General features: G+C 50.0%; 25 non-coding genes across 25 annotated transcripts; all 25 read left to right on the forward strand.

Annotated features, from left to right (window-relative positions):
• The first annotated feature begins 194 nt into the window (after positions 1-194).
• On the forward strand, positions 195-265 carry trnag-ccc (transfer RNA glycine (anticodon CCC)). The gene has a single exon. It is a non-coding gene; the product is annotated as a tRNA-Gly (tRNA).
• Positions 266-1,759: 1,494 nt separating this feature from the next.
• Positions 1,760-1,830, forward strand: trnag-ccc (transfer RNA glycine (anticodon CCC)). The gene has a single exon. It is a non-coding gene; the product is annotated as a tRNA-Gly (tRNA).
• Positions 1,831-2,403: 573 nt separating this feature from the next.
• On the forward strand, positions 2,404-2,474 carry trnag-gcc (transfer RNA glycine (anticodon GCC)). Its single transcript has one exon. It is a non-coding gene; the product is annotated as a tRNA-Gly (tRNA).
• A 551-nt stretch (positions 2,475-3,025) lies between these two features.
• On the forward strand, positions 3,026-3,096 carry trnag-ccc (transfer RNA glycine (anticodon CCC)). The gene has a single exon. It is a non-coding gene; the product is annotated as a tRNA-Gly (tRNA).
• An 872-nt stretch (positions 3,097-3,968) lies between these two features.
• On the forward strand, positions 3,969-4,039 carry trnag-gcc (transfer RNA glycine (anticodon GCC)). Its single transcript has one exon. It is a non-coding gene; the product is annotated as a tRNA-Gly (tRNA).
• A 551-nt stretch (positions 4,040-4,590) lies between these two features.
• trnag-ccc (transfer RNA glycine (anticodon CCC)) lies at positions 4,591-4,661 on the forward strand. Its single transcript has one exon. It is a non-coding gene; the product is annotated as a tRNA-Gly (tRNA).
• A 573-nt stretch (positions 4,662-5,234) lies between these two features.
• trnag-gcc (transfer RNA glycine (anticodon GCC)) lies at positions 5,235-5,305 on the forward strand. The gene has a single exon. It is a non-coding gene; the product is annotated as a tRNA-Gly (tRNA).
• A 551-nt stretch (positions 5,306-5,856) lies between these two features.
• On the forward strand, positions 5,857-5,927 carry trnag-ccc (transfer RNA glycine (anticodon CCC)). The gene has a single exon. It is a non-coding gene; the product is annotated as a tRNA-Gly (tRNA).
• An 872-nt stretch (positions 5,928-6,799) lies between these two features.
• Positions 6,800-6,870, forward strand: trnag-gcc (transfer RNA glycine (anticodon GCC)). Its single transcript has one exon. It is a non-coding gene; the product is annotated as a tRNA-Gly (tRNA).
• Positions 6,871-7,421: 551 nt separating this feature from the next.
• Positions 7,422-7,492, forward strand: trnag-ccc (transfer RNA glycine (anticodon CCC)). The gene has a single exon. It is a non-coding gene; the product is annotated as a tRNA-Gly (tRNA).
• An 872-nt stretch (positions 7,493-8,364) lies between these two features.
• trnag-gcc (transfer RNA glycine (anticodon GCC)) lies at positions 8,365-8,435 on the forward strand. The gene has a single exon. It is a non-coding gene; the product is annotated as a tRNA-Gly (tRNA).
• Positions 8,436-8,687: 252 nt separating this feature from the next.
• trnag-ccc (transfer RNA glycine (anticodon CCC)) lies at positions 8,688-8,758 on the forward strand. The gene has a single exon. It is a non-coding gene; the product is annotated as a tRNA-Gly (tRNA).
• A 1,494-nt stretch (positions 8,759-10,252) lies between these two features.
• Positions 10,253-10,323, forward strand: trnag-ccc (transfer RNA glycine (anticodon CCC)). The gene has a single exon. It is a non-coding gene; the product is annotated as a tRNA-Gly (tRNA).
• Positions 10,324-11,817: 1,494 nt separating this feature from the next.
• Positions 11,818-11,888, forward strand: trnag-ccc (transfer RNA glycine (anticodon CCC)). The gene has a single exon. It is a non-coding gene; the product is annotated as a tRNA-Gly (tRNA).
• Positions 11,889-13,083: 1,195 nt separating this feature from the next.
• Positions 13,084-13,154, forward strand: trnag-ccc (transfer RNA glycine (anticodon CCC)). The gene has a single exon. It is a non-coding gene; the product is annotated as a tRNA-Gly (tRNA).
• Positions 13,155-14,026: 872 nt separating this feature from the next.
• Positions 14,027-14,097, forward strand: trnag-gcc (transfer RNA glycine (anticodon GCC)). The gene has a single exon. It is a non-coding gene; the product is annotated as a tRNA-Gly (tRNA).
• Positions 14,098-14,648: 551 nt separating this feature from the next.
• On the forward strand, positions 14,649-14,719 carry trnag-ccc (transfer RNA glycine (anticodon CCC)). Its single transcript has one exon. It is a non-coding gene; the product is annotated as a tRNA-Gly (tRNA).
• A 1,494-nt stretch (positions 14,720-16,213) lies between these two features.
• Positions 16,214-16,284, forward strand: trnag-ccc (transfer RNA glycine (anticodon CCC)). Its single transcript has one exon. It is a non-coding gene; the product is annotated as a tRNA-Gly (tRNA).
• Positions 16,285-17,479: 1,195 nt separating this feature from the next.
• trnag-ccc (transfer RNA glycine (anticodon CCC)) lies at positions 17,480-17,550 on the forward strand. Its single transcript has one exon. It is a non-coding gene; the product is annotated as a tRNA-Gly (tRNA).
• Positions 17,551-18,422: 872 nt separating this feature from the next.
• trnag-gcc (transfer RNA glycine (anticodon GCC)) lies at positions 18,423-18,493 on the forward strand. The gene has a single exon. It is a non-coding gene; the product is annotated as a tRNA-Gly (tRNA).
• Positions 18,494-19,044: 551 nt separating this feature from the next.
• Positions 19,045-19,115, forward strand: trnag-ccc (transfer RNA glycine (anticodon CCC)). Its single transcript has one exon. It is a non-coding gene; the product is annotated as a tRNA-Gly (tRNA).
• An 872-nt stretch (positions 19,116-19,987) lies between these two features.
• trnag-gcc (transfer RNA glycine (anticodon GCC)) lies at positions 19,988-20,058 on the forward strand. The gene has a single exon. It is a non-coding gene; the product is annotated as a tRNA-Gly (tRNA).
• A 551-nt stretch (positions 20,059-20,609) lies between these two features.
• Positions 20,610-20,680, forward strand: trnag-ccc (transfer RNA glycine (anticodon CCC)). Its single transcript has one exon. It is a non-coding gene; the product is annotated as a tRNA-Gly (tRNA).
• Positions 20,681-21,253: 573 nt separating this feature from the next.
• On the forward strand, positions 21,254-21,324 carry trnag-gcc (transfer RNA glycine (anticodon GCC)). The gene has a single exon. It is a non-coding gene; the product is annotated as a tRNA-Gly (tRNA).
• Positions 21,325-21,875: 551 nt separating this feature from the next.
• On the forward strand, positions 21,876-21,946 carry trnag-ccc (transfer RNA glycine (anticodon CCC)). Its single transcript has one exon. It is a non-coding gene; the product is annotated as a tRNA-Gly (tRNA).
• Positions 21,947-22,132: the final 186 nt, after the last annotated feature.

A 22,132-nucleotide genomic window follows, 5' to 3' on the forward strand; every position in this document is an offset into this window, starting at 1 on the left:
TGCTGATCAGCATTACTGACTGGGATTATAAGTTAAATAGCAATATCCTGCCATCATCGTGAAGCACCAAATGATCGCAACTCGTAAAAGGGGACTTAATGCAAGATCAATATGTGTTCCTCATCTGCCGTCTCTTTCGACGAGCCAAGAAGCATGCCCTCGCTCACTGTAAGCACAGGTGGCTTTGCAGCTGAGCATTGGTGGTTCAGTGGTAGAATTCTCGCCTCCCATGCGAGAGACCCGGGTCCGATTCCCGGCCAATGCAAGGGCTTTTATCTGTTGTGCCAGAAATGAGGGTGTTTCTACATTTAGCATTGAGGGTGACACATGATTTACTTAAAGAAGCCCCAGCTGCCTATCCATTCGTGTGAAAAGTGAACTGTCGAAGCATGACCGTCACTTAATATGCGTGCGTTTGGCAACCGGACCGCGCTCCTCTCACAGGCACCTGATCTGGCTCTTGCTTCTGTCACAACGAGCTAATGAGTGCGAGCGGCTCGTCTCTCGTGGCGACCACACGAGGGCAGGCTGCGTGTCGAGCATTGGTGGTTCAGTGGTAGAATTCTCGCCTGCCACGCGGGAGGCCCGGGTTAGATTCCCGGCCAATGCAAAAAGTTTGTTTGGGACTTCCAGAAATCTGTTTCTGTAAAGCCTTCTTATGTCGCTTCTGCTGATCAGCATTACTGACTGTGATCATAAGTTAAAGGGTGACACCTGATTTACTTAAAGAAGCTCCAGTTGCCTTTCCACTGGTGTGAAATGAAAGAGTTTCTAAAAACTAATGAGTGCAAGCGCCGCGTCTCTCGTGCCGACCAAACGAGGGCGAGCTGCGTGTCGAGCATTGGTGGTTCAGTGGTAGAATTCTCGCCTGCCACGCGGGCGGCCCGGGTTCGATTCCCGGCCAATGCAAAAAGTTTGTTTGGGACTTCCAGAAGTCTGTTTCTGTAAAGCCTTCTTATGTCGCTTCTGCTGATCAGCATTACTGACTGTGATCATAAGTTAAAGGGTGACACCTGATTTACTTAAAGAAGCTCCAGTTGCCTTTCCACTGGTGTGAAATGAAAGAGTTTCTAAAAACTAATGAGTGCAAGCGCCGCGTCTCTCGTGCCGACCAAACGAGGGCGAGCTGCGTGTCGAGCATTGGTGGTTCAGTGGTAGAATTCTCGCCTGCCACGAGGGAGGCCCGGGTTCGATTCCCGGCCAATGCAAAAAGTTTGTTTGGGACTTCCAGAAGTCTGTTTCTGTAAAGCCTTCTTATGTCGCTTCTGCTGATCAGCATTACTGACTGTGATCATAAGTTAAAGGGTGACACCTGATTTACTTAAAGAAGCTCCAGTTGCCTTTCCACTGGTGTGAAATGAAAGAGTTTCTAAAAACTAATGAGTGCAAGCGCCGCGTCTCTCGTGCCGACCAAACGAGGGCGAGCTGCGTGTCGAGCATTGGTGGTTCAGTGGTAGAATTCTCGCCTGCCACGCGGGAGGCCCGGGATCTATTCCCGGCCAATGCAAAAAGTTTGTTTGGGACTTCCAGAAGTCTGTTTCTGTAAAGCCTTCTTATGTCGCTTCTGCTGATCAGCATTACTGACTGGGATTATAAGTTAAATAGCAATATCCTGCCATCATCGTGAAGCACCAAATGATCGCAACTCGTAAAAGGGGACTTAATGCAAGATCAATATGTGTTCCTCATCTGCCGTCTCTTTCGACGAGCCAAGAAGCATGCCCTCGCTCACTGTAAGCACAGGTGGCTTTGCAGCTGAGCATTGGTGGTTCAGTGGTAGAATTCTCGCCTCCCACGCGAGAGACCCGGGTCCGATTCCCGGCCAATGCAAGGGCTTTTATCTGTTGTGCCAGAAATGAGGGTGTTTCTACATTTAGCATTGAGGGTGACACATGATTTACTTAAAGAAGCCCCAGCTGCCTATCCATTCGTGTGAAAAGTGAACTGTCGAAGCATGACCGTCACTTAATATGCGTGCGTTTGGCAACCGGACCGCGCTCCTCTCACAGGCACCTGATCTGGCTCTTGCTTCTGTCACAACGAGCTAATGAGTGCGAGCGGCTCGTCTCTCGTGGCGACCACACGAGGGCAGGCTGCGTGTCGAGCATTGGTGGTTCAGTGGTAGAATTCTCGCCTGCCACGCGGGAGGCCCGGGTTAGATTCCCGGCCAATGCAAAAAGTTTGTTTGGGACTTCCAGAAGTCTGTTTCTGTAAAGCCTTCTTATGTCGCTTCTGCTGATCAGCATTACTGACTGTGATCATAAGTTAAAGGGTGACACCTGATTTACTTAAAGAAGCTCCAGTTGCCTTTCCACTGGTGTGAAATGAAAGAGTTTCTAAAAACTAATGAGTGCAAGCGCCGCGTCTCTCGTGCCGACCAAACGAGGGCGAGCTGCGTGTCTAGCATTGGTGGTTCAGTGGTAGAATTCTCGCCTGCCACGCGGGAGGCCCGGGTTCGATTCCCGGCCAATGCAAAAAGTTTGTTTGGGACTTCCAGAAGTCTGTTTCTGTAAAGCCTTCTTATGTCGCTTCTGCTGATCAGCATTACTGACTGTGATCATAAGTTAAAGGGTGACACCTGATTTACTTAAAGAAGCTCCAGTTGCCTTTCCACTGGTGTGAAATGAAAGAGTTTCTAAAAACTAATGAGTGCAAGCGCCGCGTCTCTCGTGCCGACCAAACGAGGGCGAGCTGCGTGTCGAGCATTGGTGGTTCAGTGGTAGAATTCTCGCCTGCCACGCGGGAGGCCCGGGATCTATTCCCGGCCAATGCAAAAAGTTTGTTTGGGACTTCCAGAAGTCTGTTTCTGTAAAGCCTTCTTATGTCGCTTCTGCTGATCAGCATTACTGACTGGGATTATAAGTTAAATAGCAATATCCTGCCATCATCGTGAAGCACCAAATGATCGCAACTCGTAAAAGGGGACTTAATGCAAGATCAATATGTGTTCCTCATCTGCCGTCTCTTTCGACGAGCCAAGAAGCATGCCCTCGCTCACTGTAAGCACAGGTGGCTTTGCAGCTGAGCATTGGTGGTTCAGTGGTAGAATTCTCGCCTCCCACGCGAGAGACCCGGGTCCGATTCCCGGCCAATGCAAGGGCTTTTATCTGTTGTGCCAGAAATGAGGGTGTTTCTACATTTAGCATTGAGGGTGACACATGATTTACTTAAAGAAGCCCCAGCTGCCTATCCATTCGTGTGAAAAGTGAACTGTCGAAGCATGACCGTCACTTAATATGCGTGCGTTTGGCAACCGGACCGCGCTCCTCTCACAGGCACCTGATCTGGCTCTTGCTTCTGTCACAACGAGCTAATGAGTGCGAGCGGCTCGTCTCTCGTGGCGACCACACGAGGGCAGGCTGCGTGTCGAGCATTGGTGGTTCAGTGGTAGAATTCTCGCCTGCCACGGGGGAGGCCCGGGTTAGATTCCCGGCCAATGCAAAAAGTTTGTTTGGGACTTCCAGAAGTCTGTTTCTGTAAAGCCTTCTTATGTCGCTTCTGCTGATCAGCATTACTGACTGTGATCATAAGTTAAAGGGTGACACCTGATTTACTTAAAGAAGCTCCAGTTGCCTTTCCACTGGTGTGAAATGAAAGAGTTTCTAAAAACTAATGAGTGCAAGCGCCGCGTCTCTCGTGCCGACCAAACGAGGGCGAGCTGCGTGTCGAGCATTGGTGGTTCAGTGGTAGAATTCTCGCCTGCCACGCGGGCGGCCCGGGTTCGATTCCCGGCCAATGCAAAAAGTTTGTTTGGGACTTCCAGAAGTCTGTTTCTGTAAAGCCTTCTTATGTCGCTTCTGCTGATCAGCATTACTGACTGTGATCATAAGTTAAAGGGTGACACCTGATTTACTTAAAGAAGCTCCAGTTGCCTTTCCACTGGTGTGAAATGAAAGAGTTTCTAAAAACTAATGAGTGCAAGCGCCGCGTCTCTCGTGCCGACCAAACGAGGGCGAGCTGCGTGTCGAGCATTGGTGGTTCAGTGGTAGAATTCTCGCCTGCCACGCGGGAGGCCCGGGTTCGATTCCCGGCCAATGCAAAAAGTTTGTTTGGGACTTCCAGAAGTCTGTTTCTGTAAAGCCTTCTTATGTCGCTTCTGCTGATCAGCATTACTGACTGTGATCATAAGTTAAAGGGTGACACCTGATTTACTTAAAGAAGCTCCAGTTGCCTTTCCACTGGTGTGAAATGAAAGAGTTTCTAAAAACTAATGAGTGCAAGCGCCGCGTCTCTCGTGCCGACCAAACGAGGGCGAGCTGCGTGTCGAGCATTGGTGGTTCAGTGGTAGAATTCTCGCCTGCCACGCGGGAGGCCCGGGATCTATTCCCGGCCAATGCAAAAAGTTTGTTTGGGACTTCCAGAAGTCTGTTTCTGTAAAGCCTTCTTATGTCGCTTCTGCTGATCAGCATTACTGACTGGGATTATAAGTTAAATAGCAATATCCTGCCATCATCGTGAAGCACCAAATGATCGCAACTCGTAAAAGGGGACTTAATGCAAGATCAATATGTGTTCCTCATCTGCCGTCTCTTTCGACGAGCCAAGAAGCATGCCCTCGCTCACTGTAAGCACAGGTGGCTTTGCAGCTGAGCATTGGTGGTTCAGTGGTAGAATTCTCGCCTCCCACGCGAGAGACCCGGGTCCGATTCCCGGCCAATGCAAGGGCTTTTATCTGTTGTGCCAGAAATGAGGGTGTTTCTACATTTAGCATTGAGGGTGACACATGATTTACTTAAAGAAGCCCCAGCTGCCTATCCATTCGTGTGAAAAGTGAACTGTCGAAGCATGACCGTCACTTAATATGCGTGCGTTTGGCAACCGGACCGCGCTCCTCTCACAGGCACCTGATCTGGCTCTTGCTTCTGTCACAACGAGCTAATGAGTGCGAGCGGCTCGTCTCTCGTGGCGACCACACGAGGGCAGGCTGCGTGTCGAGCATTGGTGGTTCAGTGGTAGAATTCTCGCCTGCCACGCGGGAGGCCCGGGTTAGATTCCCGGCCAATGCAAAAAGTTTGTTTGGGACTTCCAGAAGTCTGTTTCTGTAAAGCCTTCTTATGTCGCTTCTGCTGATCAGCATTACTGACTGTGATCATAAGTTAAAGGGTGACACCTGATTTACTTAAAGAAGCTCCAGTTGCCTTTCCACTGGTGTGAAATGAAAGAGTTTCTAAAAACTAATGAGTGCAAGCGCCGCGTCTCTCGTGCCGACCAAACGAGGGCGAGCTGCGTGTCTAGCATTGGTGGTTCAGTGGTAGAATTCTCGCCTGCCACGCGGGAGGCCCGGGTTCGATTCCCGGCCAATGCAAAAAGTTTGTTTGGGACTTCCAGAAGTCTGTTTCTGTAAAGCCTTCTTATGTCGCTTCTGCTGATCAGCATTACTGACTGTGATCATAAGTTAAAGGGTGACACCTGATTTACTTAAAGAAGCTCCAGTTGCCTTTCCACTGGTGTGAAATGAAAGAGTTTCTAAAAACTAATGAGTGCAAGCGCCGCGTCTCTCGTGCCGACCAAACGAGGGCGAGCTGCGTGTCGAGCATTGGTGGTTCAGTGGTAGAATTCTCGCCTGCCACGCGGGAGGCCCGGGATCTATTCCCGGCCAATGCAAAAAGTTTGTTTGGGACTTCCAGAAGTCTGTTTCTGTAAAGCCTTCTTATGTCGCTTCTGCTGATCAGCATTACTGACTGGGATTATAAGTTAAATAGCAATATCCTGCCATCATCGTGAAGCACCAAATGATCGCAACTCGTAAAAGGGGACTTAATGCAAGATCAATATGTGTTCCTCATCTGCCGTCTCTTTCGACGAGCCAAGAAGCATGCCCTCGCTCACTGTAAGCACAGGTGGCTTTGCAGCTGAGCATTGGTGGTTCAGTGGTAGAATTCTCGCCTCCCACGCGAGAGACCCGGGTCCGATTCCCGGCCAATGCAAGGGCTTTTATCTGTTGTGCCAGAAATGAGGGTGTTTCTACATTTAGCATTGAGGGTGACACATGATTTACTTAAAGAAGCCCCAGCTGCCTATCCATTCGTGTGAAAAGTGAACTGTCGAAGCATGACCGTCACTTAATATGCGTGCGTTTGGCAACCGGACCGCGCTCCTCTCACAGGCACCTGATCTGGCTCTTGCTTCTGTCACAACGAGCTAATGAGTGCGAGCGGCTCGTCTCTCGTGGCGACCACACGAGGGCAGGCTGCGTGTCGAGCATTGGTGGTTCAGTGGTAGAATTCTCGCCTGCCACGGGGGAGGCCCGGGTTAGATTCCCGGCCAATGCAAAAAGTTTGTTTGGGACTTCCAGAAGTCTGTTTCTGTAAAGCCTTCTTATGTCGCTTCTGCTGATCAGCATTACTGACTGTGATCATAAGTTAAAGGGTGACACCTGATTTACTTAAAGAAGCTCCAGTTGCCTTTCCACTGGTGTGAAATGAAAGAGTTTCTAAAAACTAATGAGTGCAAGCGCCGCGTCTCTCGTGCCGACCAAACGAGGGCGAGCTGCGTGTCGAGCATTGGTGGTTCAGTGGTAGAATTCTCGCCTGCCACGCGGGCGGCCCGGGTTCGATTCCCGGCCAATGCAAAAAGTTTGTTTGGGACTTCCAGAAGTCTGTTTCTGTAAAGCCTTCTTATGTCGCTTCTGCTGATCAGCATTACTGACTGTGATCATAAGTTAAAGGGTGACACCTGATTTACTTAAAGAAGCTCCAGTTGCCTTTCCACTGGTGTGAAATGAAAGAGTTTCTAAAAACTAATGAGTGCAAGCGCCGCGTCTCTCGTGCCGACCAAACGAGGGCGAGCTGCGTGTCGAGCATTGGTGGTTCAGTGGTAGAATTCTCGCCTGCCACGCGGGAGGCCCGGGTTCGATTCCCGGCCAATGCAAAAAGTTTGTTTGGGACTTCCAGAAGTCTGTTTCTGTAAAGCCTTCTTATGTCGCTTCTGCTGATCAGCATTACTGACTGTGATCATAAGTTAAAGGGTGACACCTGATTTACTTAAAGAAGCTCCAGTTGCCTTTCCACTGGTGTGAAATGAAAGAGTTTCTAAAAACTAATGAGTGCAAGCGCCGCGTCTCTCGTGCCGACCAAACGAGGGCGAGCTGCGTGTCGAGCATTGGTGGTTCAGTGGTAGAATTCTCGCCTGCCACGCGGGAGGCCCGGGATCTATTCCCGGCCAATGCAAAAAGTTTGTTTGGGACTTCCAGAAGTCTGTTTCTGTAAAGCCTTCTTATGTCGCTTCTGCTGATCAGCATTACTGACTGGGATTATAAGTTAAATAGCAATATCCTGCCATCATCGTGAAGCACCAAATGATCGCAACTCGTAAAAGGGGACTTAATGCAAGATCAATATGTGTTCCTCATCTGCCGTCTCTTTCGACGAGCCAAGAAGCATGCCCTCGCTCACTGTAAGCACAGGTGGCTTTGCAGCTGAGCATTGGTGGTTCAGTGGTAGAATTCTCGCCTCCCACGCGAGAGACCCGGGTCCGATTCCCGGCCAATGCAAGGGCTTTTATCTGTTGTGCCAGAAATGAGGGTGTTTCTACATTTAGCATTGAGGGTGACACATGATTTACTTAAAGAAGCCCCAGCTGCCTATCCATTCGTGTGAAAAGTGAACTGTCGAAGCATGACCGTCACTTAATATGCGTGCGTTTGGCAACCGGACCGCGCTCCTCTCACAGGCACCTGATCTGGCTCTTGCTTCTGTCACAACGAGCTAATGAGTGCGAGCGGCTCGTCTCTCGTGGCGACCACACGAGGGCAGGCTGCGTGTCGAGCATTGGTGGTTCAGTGGTAGAATTCTCGCCTGCCACGGGGGAGGCCCGGGTTAGATTCCCGGCCAATGCAAAAAGTTTGTTTGGGACTTCCAGAAGTCTGTTTCTGTAAAGCCTTCTTATGTCGCTTCTGCTGATCAGCATTACTGACTGTGATCATAAGTTAAAGGGTGACACCTGATTTACTTAAAGAAGCTCCAGTTGCCTTTCCACTGGTGTGAAATGAAAGAGTTTCTAAAAACTAATGAGTGCAAGCGCCGCGTCTCTCGTGACGACCAAACGAGGGCGAGCTGCGTGTCGAGCATTGGTGGTTCAGTGGTAGAATTCTCGCCTGCCACGCGGGCGGCCCGGGTTCGATTCCCGGCCAATGCAAAAAGTTTGTTTGGGACTTCCAGAAGTCTGTTTCTGTAAAGCCTTCTTATGTCGCTTCTGCTGATCAGCATTACTGACTGTGATCATAAGTTAAAGGGTGACACCTGATTTACTTAAAGAAGCTCCAGTTGCCTTTCCACTGGTGTGAAATGAAAGAGTTTCTAAAAACTAATGAGTGCAAGCGCCGCGTCTCTCGTGCCGACCAAACGAGGGCGAGCTGCGTGTCGAGCATTGGTGGTTCAGTGGTAGAATTCTCGCCTGCCACGCGGGAGGCCCGGGTTCGATTCCCGGCCAATGCAAAAAGTTTGTTTGGGACTTCCAGAAGTCTGTTTCTGTAAAGCCTTCTTATGTCGCTTCTGCTGATCAGCATTACTGACTGGGATTATAAGTTAAATAGCAATATCCTGCCATCATCGTGAAGCACCAAATGATTGCAACTCGTAAAAGGGGACTTAATGCAAGATCAATATGTGTTCCTCATCTGCCGTCTCTTTCGACGAGCCAAGAAGCATGCCCTCGCTCACTGTAAGCACAGGTGGCTTTGCAGCTGAGCATTGGTGGTTCAGTGGTAGAATTCTCGCCTCCCATGCGAGAGACCCGGGTCCGATTCCCGGCCAATGCAAGGGCTTTTATCTGTTGTGCCAGAAATGAGGGTGTTTCTACATTTAGCATTGAGGGTGACACATGATTTACTTAAAGAAGCCCCAGCTGCCTATCCATTCGTGTGAAAAGTGAACTGTCGAAGCATGACCGTCACTTAATATGCGTGCGTTTGGCAACCGGACCGCGCTCCTCTCACAGGCACCTGATCTGGCTCTTGCTTCTGTCACAACGAGCTAATGAGTGCGAGCGGCTCGTCTCTCGTGGCGACCACACGAGGGCAGGCTGCGTGTCGAGCATTGGTGGTTCAGTGGTAGAATTCTCGCCTGCCACGCGGGAGGCCCGGGTTAGATTCCCGGCCAATGCAAAAAGTTTGTTTGGGACTTCCAGAAGTCTGTTTCTGTAAAGCCTTCTTATGTCGCTTCTGCTGATCAGCATTACTGACTGTGATCATAAGTTAAAGGGTGACACCTGATTTACTTAAAGAAGCTCCAGTTGCCTTTCCACTGGTGTGAAATGAAAGAGTTTCTAAAAACTAATGAGTGCAAGCGCCGCGTCTCTCGTGCCGACCAAACGAGGGCGAGCTGCGTGTCGAGCATTGGTGGTTCAGTGGTAGAATTCTCGCCTGCCACGCGGGCGGCCCGGGTTCGATTCCCGGCCAATGCAAAAAGTTTGTTTGGGACTTCCAGAAGTCTGTTTCTGTAAAGCCTTCTTATGTCGCTTCTGCTGATCAGCATTACTGACTGTGATCATAAGTTAAAGGGTGACACCTGATTTACTTAAAGAAGCTCCAGTTGCCTTTCCACTGGTGTGAAATGAAAGAGTTTCTAAAAACTAATGAGTGCAAGCGCCGCGTCTCTCGTGCCGACCAAACGAGGGCGAGCTGCGTGTCGAGCATTGGTGGTTCAGTGGTAGAATTCTCGCCTGCCACGAGGGAGGCCCGGGTTCGATTCCCGGCCAATGCAAAAAGTTTGTTTGGGACTTCCAGAAGTCTGTTTCTGTAAAGCCTTCTTATGTCGCTTCTGCTGATCAGCATTACTGACTGTGATCATAAGTTAAAGGGTGACACCTGATTTACTTAAAGAAGCTCCAGTTGCCTTTCCACTGGTGTGAAATGAAAGAGTTTCTAAAAACTAATGAGTGCAAGCGCCGCGTCTCTCGTGCCGACCAAACGAGGGCGAGCTGCGTGTCGAGCATTGGTGGTTCAGTGGTAGAATTCTCGCCTGCCACGCGGGAGGCCCGGGATCTATTCCCGGCCAATGCAAAAAGTTTGTTTGGGACTTCCAGAAGTCTGTTTCTGTAAAGCCTTCTTATGTCGCTTCTGCTGATCAGCATTACTGACTGGGATTATAAGTTAAATAGCAATATCCTGCCATCATCGTGAAGCACCAAATGATCGCAACTCGTAAAAGGGGACTTAATGCAAGATCAATATGTGTTCCTCATCTGCCGTCTCTTTCGACGAGCCAAGAAGCATGCCCTCGCTCACTGTAAGCACAGGTGGCTTTGCAGCTGAGCATTGGTGGTTCAGTGGTAGAATTCTCGCCTCCCACGCGAGAGACCCGGGTCCGATTCCCGGCCAATGCAAGGGCTTTTATCTGTTGTGCCAGAAATGAGGGTGTTTCTACATTTAGCATTGAGGGTGACACATGATTTACTTAAAGAAGCCCCAGCTGCCTATCCATTCGTGTGAAAAGTGAACTGTCGAAGCATGACCGTCACTTAATATGCGTGCGTTTGGCAACCGGACCGCGCTCCTCTCACAGGCACCTGATCTGGCTCTTGCTTCTGTCACAACGAGCTAATGAGTGCGAGCGGCTCGTCTCTCGTGGCGACCACACGAGGGCAGGCTGCGTGTCGAGCATTGGTGGTTCAGTGGTAGAATTCTCGCCTGCCACGCGGGAGGCCCGGGTTAGATTCCCGGCCAATGCAAAAAGTTTGTTTGGGACTTCCAGAAGTCTGTTTCTGTAAAGCCTTCTTATGTCGCTTCTGCTGATCAGCATTACTGACTGTGATCATAAGTTAAAGGGTGACACCTGATTTACTTAAAGAAGCTCCAGTTGCCTTTCCACTGGTGTGAAATGAAAGAGTTTCTAAAAACTAATGAGTGCAAGCGCCGCGTCTCTCGTGCCGACCAAACGAGGGCGAGCTGCGTGTCGAGCATTGGTGGTTCAGTGGTAGAATTCTCGCCTGCCACGCGGGCGGCCCGGGTTCGATTCCCGGCCAATGCAAAAAGTTTGTTTGGGACTTCCAGAAGTCTGTTTCTGTAAAGCCTTCTTATGTCGCTTCTGCTGATCAGCATTACTGACTGTGATCATAAGTTAAAGGGTGACACCTGATTTACTTAAAGAAGCTCCAGTTGCCTTTCCACTGGTGTGAAATGAAAGAGTTTCTAAAAACTAATGAGTGCAAGCGCCGCGTCTCTCGTGCCGACCAAACGAGGGCGAGCTGCGTGTCGAGCATTGGTGGTTCAGTGGTAGAATTCTCGCCTGCCACGCGGGAGGCCTGGGTTCGATTCCCGGCCAATGCAAAAAGTTTGTTTGGGACTTCCAGAAGTCTGTTTCTGTAAAGCCTTCTTATGTCGCTTCTGCTGATCAGCATTACTGACTGTGATCATAAGTTAAAGGGTGACACCTGATTTACTTAAAGAAGCTCCAGTTGCCTTTCCACTGGTGTGAAATGAAAGAGTTTCTAAAAACTAATGAGTGCAAGCGCCGCGTCTCTCGTGCCGACCAAACGAGGGCGAGCTGCGTGTCGAGCATTGGTGGTTCAGTGGTAGAATTCTCGCCTGCCACGCGGGAGGCCCGGGATCTATTCCCGGCCAATGCAAAAAGTTTGTTTGGGACTTCCAGAAGTCTGTTTCTGTAAAGCCTTCTTATGTCGCTTCTGCTGATCAGCATTACTGACTGGGATTATAAGTTAAATAGCAATATCCTGCCATCATCGTGAAGCACCAAATGATCGCAACTCGTAAAAGGGGACTTAATGCAAGATCAATATGTGTTCCTCATCTGCCGTCTCTTTCGACGAGCCAAGAAGCATGCCCTCGCTCACTGTAAGCACAGGTGGCTTTGCAGCTGAGCATTGGTGGTTCAGTGGTAGAATTCTCGCCTCCCACGCGAGAGACCCGGGTCCGATTCCCGGCCAATGCAAGGGCTTTTATCTGTTGTGCCAGAAATGAGGGTGTTTCTACATTTAGCATTGAGGGTGACACATGATTTACTTAAAGAAGCCCCAGCTGCCTATCCATTCGTGTGAAAAGTGAACTGTCGAAGCATGACCGTCACTTAATATGCGTGCGTTTGGCAACCGGACCGCGCTCCTCTCACAGGCACCTGATCTGGCTCTTGCTTCTGTCACAACGAGCTAATGAGTGCGAGCGGCTCGTCTCTCGTGGCGACCACACGAGGGCAGGCTGCGTGTCGAGCATTGGTGGTTCAGTGGTAGAATTCTCGCCTGCCACGGGGGCGGCCCGGGTTAGATTCCCGGCCAATGCAAAAAGTTTGTTTGGGACTTCCAGAAGTCTGTTTCTGTAAAGCCTTCTTATGTCGCTTCTGCTGATCAGCATTACTGACTGTGATCATAAGTTAAAGGGTGACACCTGATTTACTTAAAGAAGCTCCAGTTGCCTTTCCACTGGTGTGAAATGAAAGAGTTTCTAAAAACTAATGAGTGCAAGCGCCGCGTCTCTCGTGCCGACCAAACGAGGGCGAGCTGCGTGTCGAGCATTGGTGGTTCAGTGGTAGAATTCTCGCCTGCCACGCGGGCGGCCCGGGTTCGATTTCCGGCCAATGCAAAAAGTTTGTTTGGGACTTCCAGAAGTCTGTTTCTGTAAAGCCTTCTTATGTCGCTTCTGCTGATCAGCATTACTGACTGTGATCATAAGTTAAAGGGTGACACCTGATTTACTTAAAGAAGCTCCAGTTGCCTTTCCACTGGTGTGAAATGAAAGAGTTTCTAAAAACTAATGAGTGCAAGCGCCGCGTCTCTCGTGCCGACCAAACGAGGGCGAGCTGCGTGTCGAGCATTGGTGGTTCAGTGGTAGAATTCTCGCCTGCCATGCGGGAGGCCCGGGATCTATTCCCGGCCAATGCAAAAAGTTTGTTTGGGACTTCCAGAAGTCTGTTTCTGTAAAGCCTTCTTATGTCGCTTCTGCTGATCAGCATTACTGACTGGGATTATAAGTTAAATAGCAATATCCTGCCATCATCGTGAAGCACCAAATGATCGCAACTCGTAAAAGGGGACTTAATGCAAGATCAATATGTGTTCCTCATCTGCCGTCTCTTTCGACGAGCCAAGAAGCATGCCCTCGCTCACTGTAAGCACAGGTGGCTTTGCAGCTGAGCATTGGTGGTTCAGTGGTAGAATTCTCGCCTCCCACGCGAGAGACCCGGGTCCGATTCCCGGCCAATGCAAGGGCTTTTATCTGTTGTGCCAGAAATGAGGGTGTTTCTACATTTAGCATTGAGGGTGACACATGATTTACTTAAAGAAGCCCCAGCTGCCTATCCATTCGTGTGAAAAGTGAACTGTCGAAGCATGACCGTCACTTAATATGCGTGCGTTTGGCAACCGGACCGCGCTCCTCTCACAGGCACCTGATCTGGCTCTTGCTTCTGTCACAACGAGCTAATGAGTGCGAGCGGCTCGTCTCTCGTGGCGACCACACGAGGGCAGGCTGCGTGTCGAGCATTGGTGGTTCAGTGGTAGAATTCTCGCCTGCCACGCGGGAGGCCCGGGTTAGATTCCCGGCCAATGCAAAAAGTTTGTTTGGGACTTCCAGAAGTCTGTTTCTGTAAAGCCTTCTTATGTCGCTTCTGCTGATCAGCATTACTGACTGTGATCATAAGTTAAAGGGTGACACCTGATTTACTTAAAGAAGCTCCAGTTGCCTTTCCACTGGTGTGAAATGAAAGAGTTTCTAAAAACTAATGAGTGCAAGCGCCGCGTCTCTCGTGCCGACCAAACGAGGGCGAGCTGCGTGTCGAGCATTGGTGGTTCAGTGGTAGAATTCTCGCCTGCCACGCGGGCGGCCCGGGTTCGATTCCCGGCCAATGCAAAAAGTTTGTTTGGGACTTCCAGAAGTCTGTTTCTGTAAAGCCTTCTTATGTCGCTTCTGCTGATCAGCATTACTGACTGTGATCATAAGTTAAAGGGTGACACCTGATTTACTTAAAGAAGCTCCAGTTGCCTTTCCACTGGTGTGAAATGAAAGAGTTTCTAAAAACTAATGAGTGCAAGCGCCGCGTCTCTCGTGCCGACCAAACGAGGGCGAGCTGCGTGTCGAGCATTGGTGGTTCAGTGGTAGAATTCTCGCCTGCCACGCGGGAGGCCCGGGTTCGATTCCCGGCCAATGCAAAAAGTTTGTTTGGGACTTCCAGAAGTCTGTTTCTGTAAAGCCTTCTTATGTCGCTTCTGCTGATCAGCATTACTGACTGTGATCATAAGTTAAAGGGTGACACCTGATTTACTTAAAGAAGCTCCAGTTGCCTTTCCACTGGTGTGAAATGAAAGAGTTTCTAAAAACTAATGAGTGCAAGCGCCGCGTCTCTCGTGCCGACCAAACGAGGGCGAGCTGCGTGTCGAGCATTGGTGGTTCAGTGGTAGAATTCTCGCCTGCCACGCGGGAGGCCCGGGATCTATTCCCGGCCAATGCAAAAAGTTTGTTTGGGACTTCCAGAAGTCTGTTTCTGTAAAGCCTTCTTATGTCGCTTCTGCTGATCAGCATTACTGACTGGGATTATAAGTTAAATAGCAATATCCTGCCATCATCGTGAAGCACCAAATGATCGCAACTCGTAAAAGGGGACTTAATGCAAGATCAATATGTGTTCCTCATCTGCCGTCTCTTTCGACGAGCCAAGAAGCATGCCCTCGCTCACTGTAAGCACAGGTGGCTTTGCAGCTGAGCATTGGTGGTTCAGTGGTAGAATTCTCGCCTCCCACGCGAGAGACCCGGGTCCGATTCCCGGCCAATGCAAGGGCTTTTATCTGTTGTGCCAGAAATGAGGGTGTTTCTACATTTAGCATTGAGGGTGACACATGATTTACTTAAAGAAGCCCCAGCTGCCTATCCATTCGTGTGAAAAGTGAACTGTCGAAGCATGACCGTCACTTAATATGCGTGCGTTTGGCAACCGGACCGCGCTCCTCTCACAGGCACCTGATCTGGCTCTTGCTTCTGTCACAACGAGCTAATGAGTGCGAGCGGCTCGTCTCTCGTGGCGACCACACGAGGGCAGGCTGCGTGTCGAGCATTGGTGGTTCAGTGGTAGAATTCTCGCCTGCCACGCGGGAGGCCCGGGTTAGATTCCCGGCCAATGCAAAAAGTTTGTTTGGGACTTCCAGAAGTCTGTTTCTGTAAAGCCTTCTTATGTCGCTTCTGCTGATCAGCATTACTGACTGTGATCATAAGTTAAAGGGTGACACCTGATTTACTTAAAGAAGCTCCAGTTGCCTTTCCACTGGTGTGAAATGAAAGAGTTTCTAAAAACTAATGAGTGCAAGCGCCGCGTCTCTCGTGCCGACCAAACGAGGGCGAGCTGCGTGTCGAGCATTGGTGGTTCAGTGGTAGAATTCTCGCCTGCCACGCGGGCGGCCCGGGTTCGATTCCCGGCCAATGCAAAAAGTTTGTTTGGGACTTCCAGAAGTCTGTTTCTGTAAAGCCTTCTTATGTCGCTTCTGCTGATCAGCATTACTGACTGTGATCATAAGTTAAAGGGTGACACCTGATTTACTTAAAGAAGCTCCAGTTGCCTTTCCACTGGTGTGAAATGAAAGAGTTTCTAAAAACTAATGAGTGCAAGCGCCGCGTCTCTCGTGCCGACCAAACGAGGGCGAGCTGCGTGTCGAGCATTGGTGGTTCAGTGGTAGAATTCTCGCCTGCCACGCGGGAGGCCTGGGTTCGATTCCCGGCCAATGCAAAAAGTTTGTTTGGGACTTCCAGAAGTCTGTTTCTGTAAAGCCTTCTTATGTCGCTTCTGCTGATCAGCATTACTGACTGTGATCATAAGTTAAAGGGTGACACCTGATTTACTTAAAGAAGCTCCAGTTGCCTTTCCACTGGTGTGAAATGAAAGAGTTTCTAAAAACTAATGAGTGCAAGCGCCGCGTCTCTCGTGCCGACCAAACGAGGGCGAGCTGCGTGTCGAGCATTGGTGGTTCAGTGGTAGAATTCTCGCCTGCCACGCGGGAGGCCCGGGATCTATTCCCGGCCAATGCAAAAAGTTTGTTTGGGACTTCCAGAAGTCTGTTTCTGTAAAGGCTTCTTATGTCGCTTCTGCTGATCAGCATTACTGACTGGGATTATAAGTTAAATAGCAATATCCTGCCATCATCGTGAAGCACCAAATGATCGCAACTCGTAAAAGGGGACTTAATGCAAGATCAATATGTGTTCCTCATCTGCCGTCTCTTTCGACGAGCCAAGAAGCATGCCCTCGCTCACTGTAAGCACAGGTGGCTTTGCAGCTGAGCATTGGTGGTTCAGTGGTAGAATTCTCGCCTCCCACGCGAGAGACCCGGGTCCGATTCCCGGCCAATGCAAGGGCTTTTATCTGTTGTGCCAGAAATGAGGGTGTTTCTACATTTAGCATTGAGGGTGACACATGATTTACTTAAAGAAGCCCCAGCTGCCTATCCATTCGTGTGAAAAGTGAACTGTCGAAGCATGACCGTCACTTAATATGCGTGCGTTTGGCAACCGGACCGCGCTCCTCTCACAGGCACCTGATCTGGCTCTTGCTTCTGTCACAACGAGCTAATGAGTGCGAGCGGCTCGTCTCTCGTGGCGACCACACGAGGGCAGGCTGCGTGTCGAGCATTGGTGGTTCAGTGGTAGAATTCTCGCCTGCCACGGGGGCGGCCCGGGTTAGATTCCCGGCCAATGCAAAAAGTTTGTTTGGGACTTCCAGAAGTCTGTTTCTGTAAAGCCTTCTTATGTCGCTTCTGCTGATCAGCATTACTGACTGTGATCATAAGTTAAAGGGTGACACCTGATTTACTTAAAGAAGCTCCAGTTGCCTTTCCACTGGTGTGAAATGAAAGAGTTTCTAAAAACTAATGAGTGCAAGCGCCGCGTCTCTCGTGCCGACCAAACGAGGGCGAGCTGCGTGTCGAGCATTGGTGGTTCAGTGGTAGAATTCTCGCCTGCCACGCGGGCGGCCCGGGTTCGATTTCCGGCCAATGCAAAAAGTTTGTTTGGGACTTCCAGAAGTCTGTTTCTGTAAAGCCTTCTTATGTCGCTTCTGCTGATCAGCATTACTGACTGTGATCATAAGTTAAAGGGTGACACCTGATTTACTTAAAGAAGCTCCAGTTGCCTTTCCACTGGTGTGAAATGAAAGAGTTTCTAAAAACTAATGAGTGCAAGCGCCGCGTCTCTCGTGCCGACCAAACGAGGGCGAGCTGCGTGTCGAGCATTGGTGGTTCAGTGGTAGAATTCTCGCCTGCCATGCGGGAGGCCCGGGATCTATTCCCGGCCAATGCAAAAAGTTTGTTTGGGACTTCCAGAAGTCTGTTTCTGTAAAGCCTTCTTATGTCGCTTCTGCTGATCAGCATTACTGACTGGGATTATAAGTTAAATAGCAATATCCTGCCATCATCGTGAAGCACCAAATGATCGCAACTCGTAAAAGGGGACTTAATGCAAGATCAATATGTGTTCCTCATCTGCCGTCTCTTTCGACGAGCCAAGAAGCATGCCCTCGCTCACTGTAAGCACAGGTGGCTTTGCAGCTGAGCATTGGTGGTTCAGTGGTAGAATTCTCGCCTCCCACGCGAGAGACCCGGGTCCGATTCCCGGCCAATGCAAGGGCTTTTATCTGTTGTGCCAGAAATGAGGGTGTTTCTACATTTAGCATTGAGGGTGACACATGATTTACTTAAAGAAGCCCCAGCTGCCTATCCATTCGTGTGAAAAGTGAACTGTCGAAGCATGACCGTCACTTAATATGCGTGCGTTTGGCAACCGGACCGCGCTCCTCTCACAGGCACCTGATCTGGCTCTTGCTTCTGTCACAACGAGCTAATGAGTGCGAGCGGCTCGTCTCTCGTGGCGACCACACGAGGGCAGGCTGCGTGTCGAGCATTGGTGGTTCAGTGGTAGAATTCTCGCCTGCCACGCGGGAGGCCCGGGTTAGATTCCCGGCCAATGCAAAAAGTTTGTTTGGGACTTCCAGAAGTCTGTTTCTGTAAAGCCTTCTTATGTCGCTTCTGCTGATCAGCATTACTGACTGTGATCATAAGTTAAAGGGTGACACCTGATTTACTTAAAGAAGCTCCAGTTGCCTTTCCACTGGTGTGAAATGAAAGAGTTTCTAAAAACTAATGAGTGCAAGCGCCGCGTCTCTCGTGCCGACCAAACGAGGGCGAGCTGCGTGTCGAGCATTGGTGGTTCAGTGGTAGAATTCTCGCCTGCCACGCGGGCGGCCCGGGTTCGATTCCCGGCCAATGCAAAAAGTTTGTTTGGGACTTCCAGAAGTCTGTTTCTGTAAAGCCTTCTTATGTCGCTTCTGCTGATCAGCATTACTGACTGTGATCATAAGTTAAAGGGTGACACCTGATTTACTTAAAGAAGCTCCAGTTGCCTTTCCACTGGTGTGAAATGAAAGAGTTTCTAAAAACTAATGAGTGCAAGCGCCGCGTCTCTCGTGCCGACCAAACGAGGGCGAGCTGCGTGTCGAGCATTGGTGGTTCAGTGGTAGAATTCTCGCCTGCCACGCGGGAGGCCCGGGTTCGATTCCCGGCCAATGCAAAAAGTTTGTTTGGGACTTCCAGAAGTCTGTTTCTGTAAAGCCTTCTTATGTCGCTTCTGCTGATCAGCATTACTGACTGTGATCATAAGTTAAAGGGTGACACCTGATTTACTTAAAGAAGCTCCAGTTGCCTTTCCACTGGTGTGAAATGAAAGAGTTTCTAAAAACTAATGAGTGCAAGCGCCGCGTCTCTCGTGCCGACCAAACGAGGGCGAGCTGCGTGTCGAGCATTGGTGGTTCAGTGGTAGAATTCTCGCCTGCCACGCGGGAGGCCCGGGATCTATTCCCGGCCAATGCAAAAAGTTTGTTTGGGACTTCCAGAAGTCTGTTTCTGTAAAGCCTTCTTATGTCGCTTCTGCTGATCAGCATTACTGACTGGGATTATAAGTTAAATAGCAATATCCTGCCATCATCGTGAAGCACCAAATGATCGCAACTCGTAAAAGGGGACTTAATGCAAGATCAATATGTGTTCCTCATCTGCCGTCTCTTTCGACGAGCCAAGAAGCATGCCCTCGCTCACTGTAAGCACAGGTGGCTTTGCAGCTGAGCATTGGTGGTTCAGTGGTAGAATTCTCGCCTCCCACGCGAGAGACCCGGGTCCGATTCCCGGCCAATGCAAGGGCTTTTATCTGTTGTGCCAGAAATGAGGGTGTTTCTACATTTAGCATTGAGGGTGACACATGATTTACTTAAAGAAGCCCCAGCTGCCTATCCATTCGTGTGAAAAGTGAACTGTCGAAGCATGACCGTCACTTAATATGCGTGCGTTTGGCAACCGGACCGCGCTCCTCTCACAGGCACCTGATCTGGCTCTTGCTTCTGTCACAACGAGCTAATGAGTGCGAGCGGCTCGTCTCTCGTGGCGACCACACGAGGGCAGGCTGCGTGTCGAGCATTGGTGGTTCAGTGGTAGAATTCTCGCCTGCCACGGGGGAGGCCCGGGTTAGATTCCCGGCCAATGCAAAAAGTTTGTTTGGGACTTCCAGAAGTCTGTTTCTGTAAAGCCTTCTTATGTCGCTTCTGCTGATCAGCATTACTGACTGTGATCATAAGTTAAAGGGTGACACCTGATTTACTTAAAGAAGCTCCAGTTGCCTTTCCACTGGTGTGAAATGAAAGAGTTTCTAAAAACTAATGAGTGCAAGCGCCGCGTCTCTCGTGCCGACCAAACGAGGGCGAGCTGCGTGTCGAGCATTGGTGGTTCAGTGGTAGAATTCTCGCCTGCCACGCGGGCGGCCCGGGTTCGATTCCCGGCCAATGCAAAAAGTTTGTTTGGGACTTCCAGAAGTCTGTTTCTGTAAAGCCTTCTTATGTCGCTTCTGCTGATCAGCATTACTGACTGTGATCATAAGTTAAAGGGTGACACCTGATTTACTTAAAGAAGCTCCAGTTGCCTTTCCACTGGTGTGAAATGAAAGAGTTTCTAAAAACTAATGAGTGCAAGCGCCGCGTCTCTCGTGCCGACCAAACGAGGGCGAGCTGCGTGTCGAGCATTGGTGGTTCAGTGGTAGAATTCTCGCCTGCCACGCGGGAGGCCCGGGTTCGATTCCCGGCCAATGCAAAAAGTTTGTTTGGGACTTCCAGAAGTCTGTTTCTGTAAAGCCTTCTTATGTCGCTTCTGCTGATCAGCATTACTGACTGTGATCATAAGTTAAAGGGTGACACCTGATTTACTTAAAGAAGCTCCAGTTGCCTTTCCACTGGTGTGAAATGAAAGAGTTTCTAAAAACTAATGAGTGCAAGCGCCGCGTCTCTCGTGCCGACCAAACGAGGGCGAGCTGCGTGTCGAGCATTGGTGGTTCAGTGGTAGAATTCTCGCCTGCCACGCGGGAGGCCCGGGATCTATTCCCGGCCAATGCAAAAAGTTTGTTTGGGACTTCCAGAAGTCTGTTTCTGTAAAGGCTTCTTATGTCGCTTCTGCTGATCAGCATTACTGACTGGGATTATAAGTTAAATAGCAATATCCTGCCATCATCGTGAAGCACCAAATGATCGCAACTCGTAAAAGGGGACTTAATGCAAGATCAATATGTGTTCCTCATCTGCCGTCTCTTTCGACGAGCCAAGAAGCATGCCCTCGCTCACTGTAAGCACAGGTGGCTTTGCAGCTGAGCATTGGTGGTTCAGTGGTAGAATTCTCGCCTCCCACGCGAGAGACCCGGGTCCGATTCCCGGCCAATGCAAGGGCTTTTATCTGTTGTGCCAGAAATGAGGGTGTTTCTACATTTAGCATTGAGGGTGACACATGATTTACTTAAAGAAGCCCCAGCTGCCTATCCATTCGTGTGAAAAGTGAACTGTCGAAGCATGACCGTCACTTAATATGCGTGCGTTTGGCAACCGGACCGCGCTCCTCTCACAGGCACCTGATCTGGCTCTTGCTTCTGTCACAACGAGCTAATGAGTGCGAGCGGCTCGTCTCTCGTGGCGACCACACGAGGGCAGGCTGCGTGTCGAGCATTGGTGGTTCAGTGGTAGAATTCTCGCCTGCCACGGGGGAGGCCCGGGTTAGATTCCCGGCCAATGCAAAAAGTTTGTTTGGGACTTCCAGAAGTCTGTTTCTGTAAAGCCTTCTTATGTCGCTTCTGCTGATCAGCATTACTGACTGTGATCATAAGTTAAAGGGTGACACCTGATTTACTTAAAGAAGCTCCAGTTGCCTTTCCACTGGTGTGAAATGAAAGAGTTTCTAAAAACTAATGAGTGCAAGCGCCGCGTCTCTCGTGCCGACCAAACGAGGGCGAGCTGCGTGTCGAGCATTGGTGGTTCAGTGGTAGAATTCTCGCCTGCCACGCGGGAGGCCCGGGTTCGATTCCCGGCCAATGCAAAAAGTTTGTTTGGGACTTCCAGAAGTCTGTTTCTGTAAAGCCTTCTTATGTCGCTTCTGCTGATCAGCATTACTGACTGTGATCATAAGTTAAAGGGTGACACCTGATTTACTTAAAGAAGCTCCAGTTGCCTTTCCACTGGTGTGAAATGAAAGAGTTTCTAAAAACTAATGAGTGCAAGCGCCGCGTCTCTCGTGCCGACCAAACGAGGGCGAGCTGCGTGTCGAGCATTGGTGGTTCAGTGGTAGAATTCTCGCCTGCCACGCGGGAGGCCCGGGATCTATTCCCGGCCAATGCAAAAAGTTTGTTTGGGACTTCCAGAAGTCTGTTTCTGTAAAGCCTTCTTATGTCGCTTCTGCTGATCAGCATTACTGACTGGGATTATAAGTTAAATAGCAATATCCTGCCATCATCGTGAAGCACCAAATGATCGCAACTCGTAAAAGGGGACTTAATGCAAGATCAATATGTGTTCCTCATCTGCCGTCTCTTTCGACGAGCCAAGAAGCATGCCCTCGCTCACTGTAAGCACAGGTGGCTTTGCAGCTGAGCATTGGTGGTTCAGTGGTAGAATTCTCGCCTCCCACGCGAGAGACCCGGGTCCGATTCCCGGCCAATGCAAGGGCTTTTATCTGTTGTGCCAGAAATGAGGGTGTTTCTACATTTAGCATTGAGGGTGACACATGATTTACTTAAAGAAGCCCCAGCTGCCTATCCATTCGTGTGAAAAGTGAACTGTCGAAGCATGACCGTCACTTAATATGCGTGCGTTTGGCAACCGGACCGCGCTCCTCTCACAGGCACCTG

This window comes from Pseudorasbora parva, chromosome 2 (genome assembly GCF_024679245.1).
Source record: "Pseudorasbora parva isolate DD20220531a chromosome 2, ASM2467924v1, whole genome shotgun sequence".
Classification (NCBI taxonomy): Eukaryota; Metazoa; Chordata; class Actinopteri; order Cypriniformes; family Gobionidae; genus Pseudorasbora; species Pseudorasbora parva.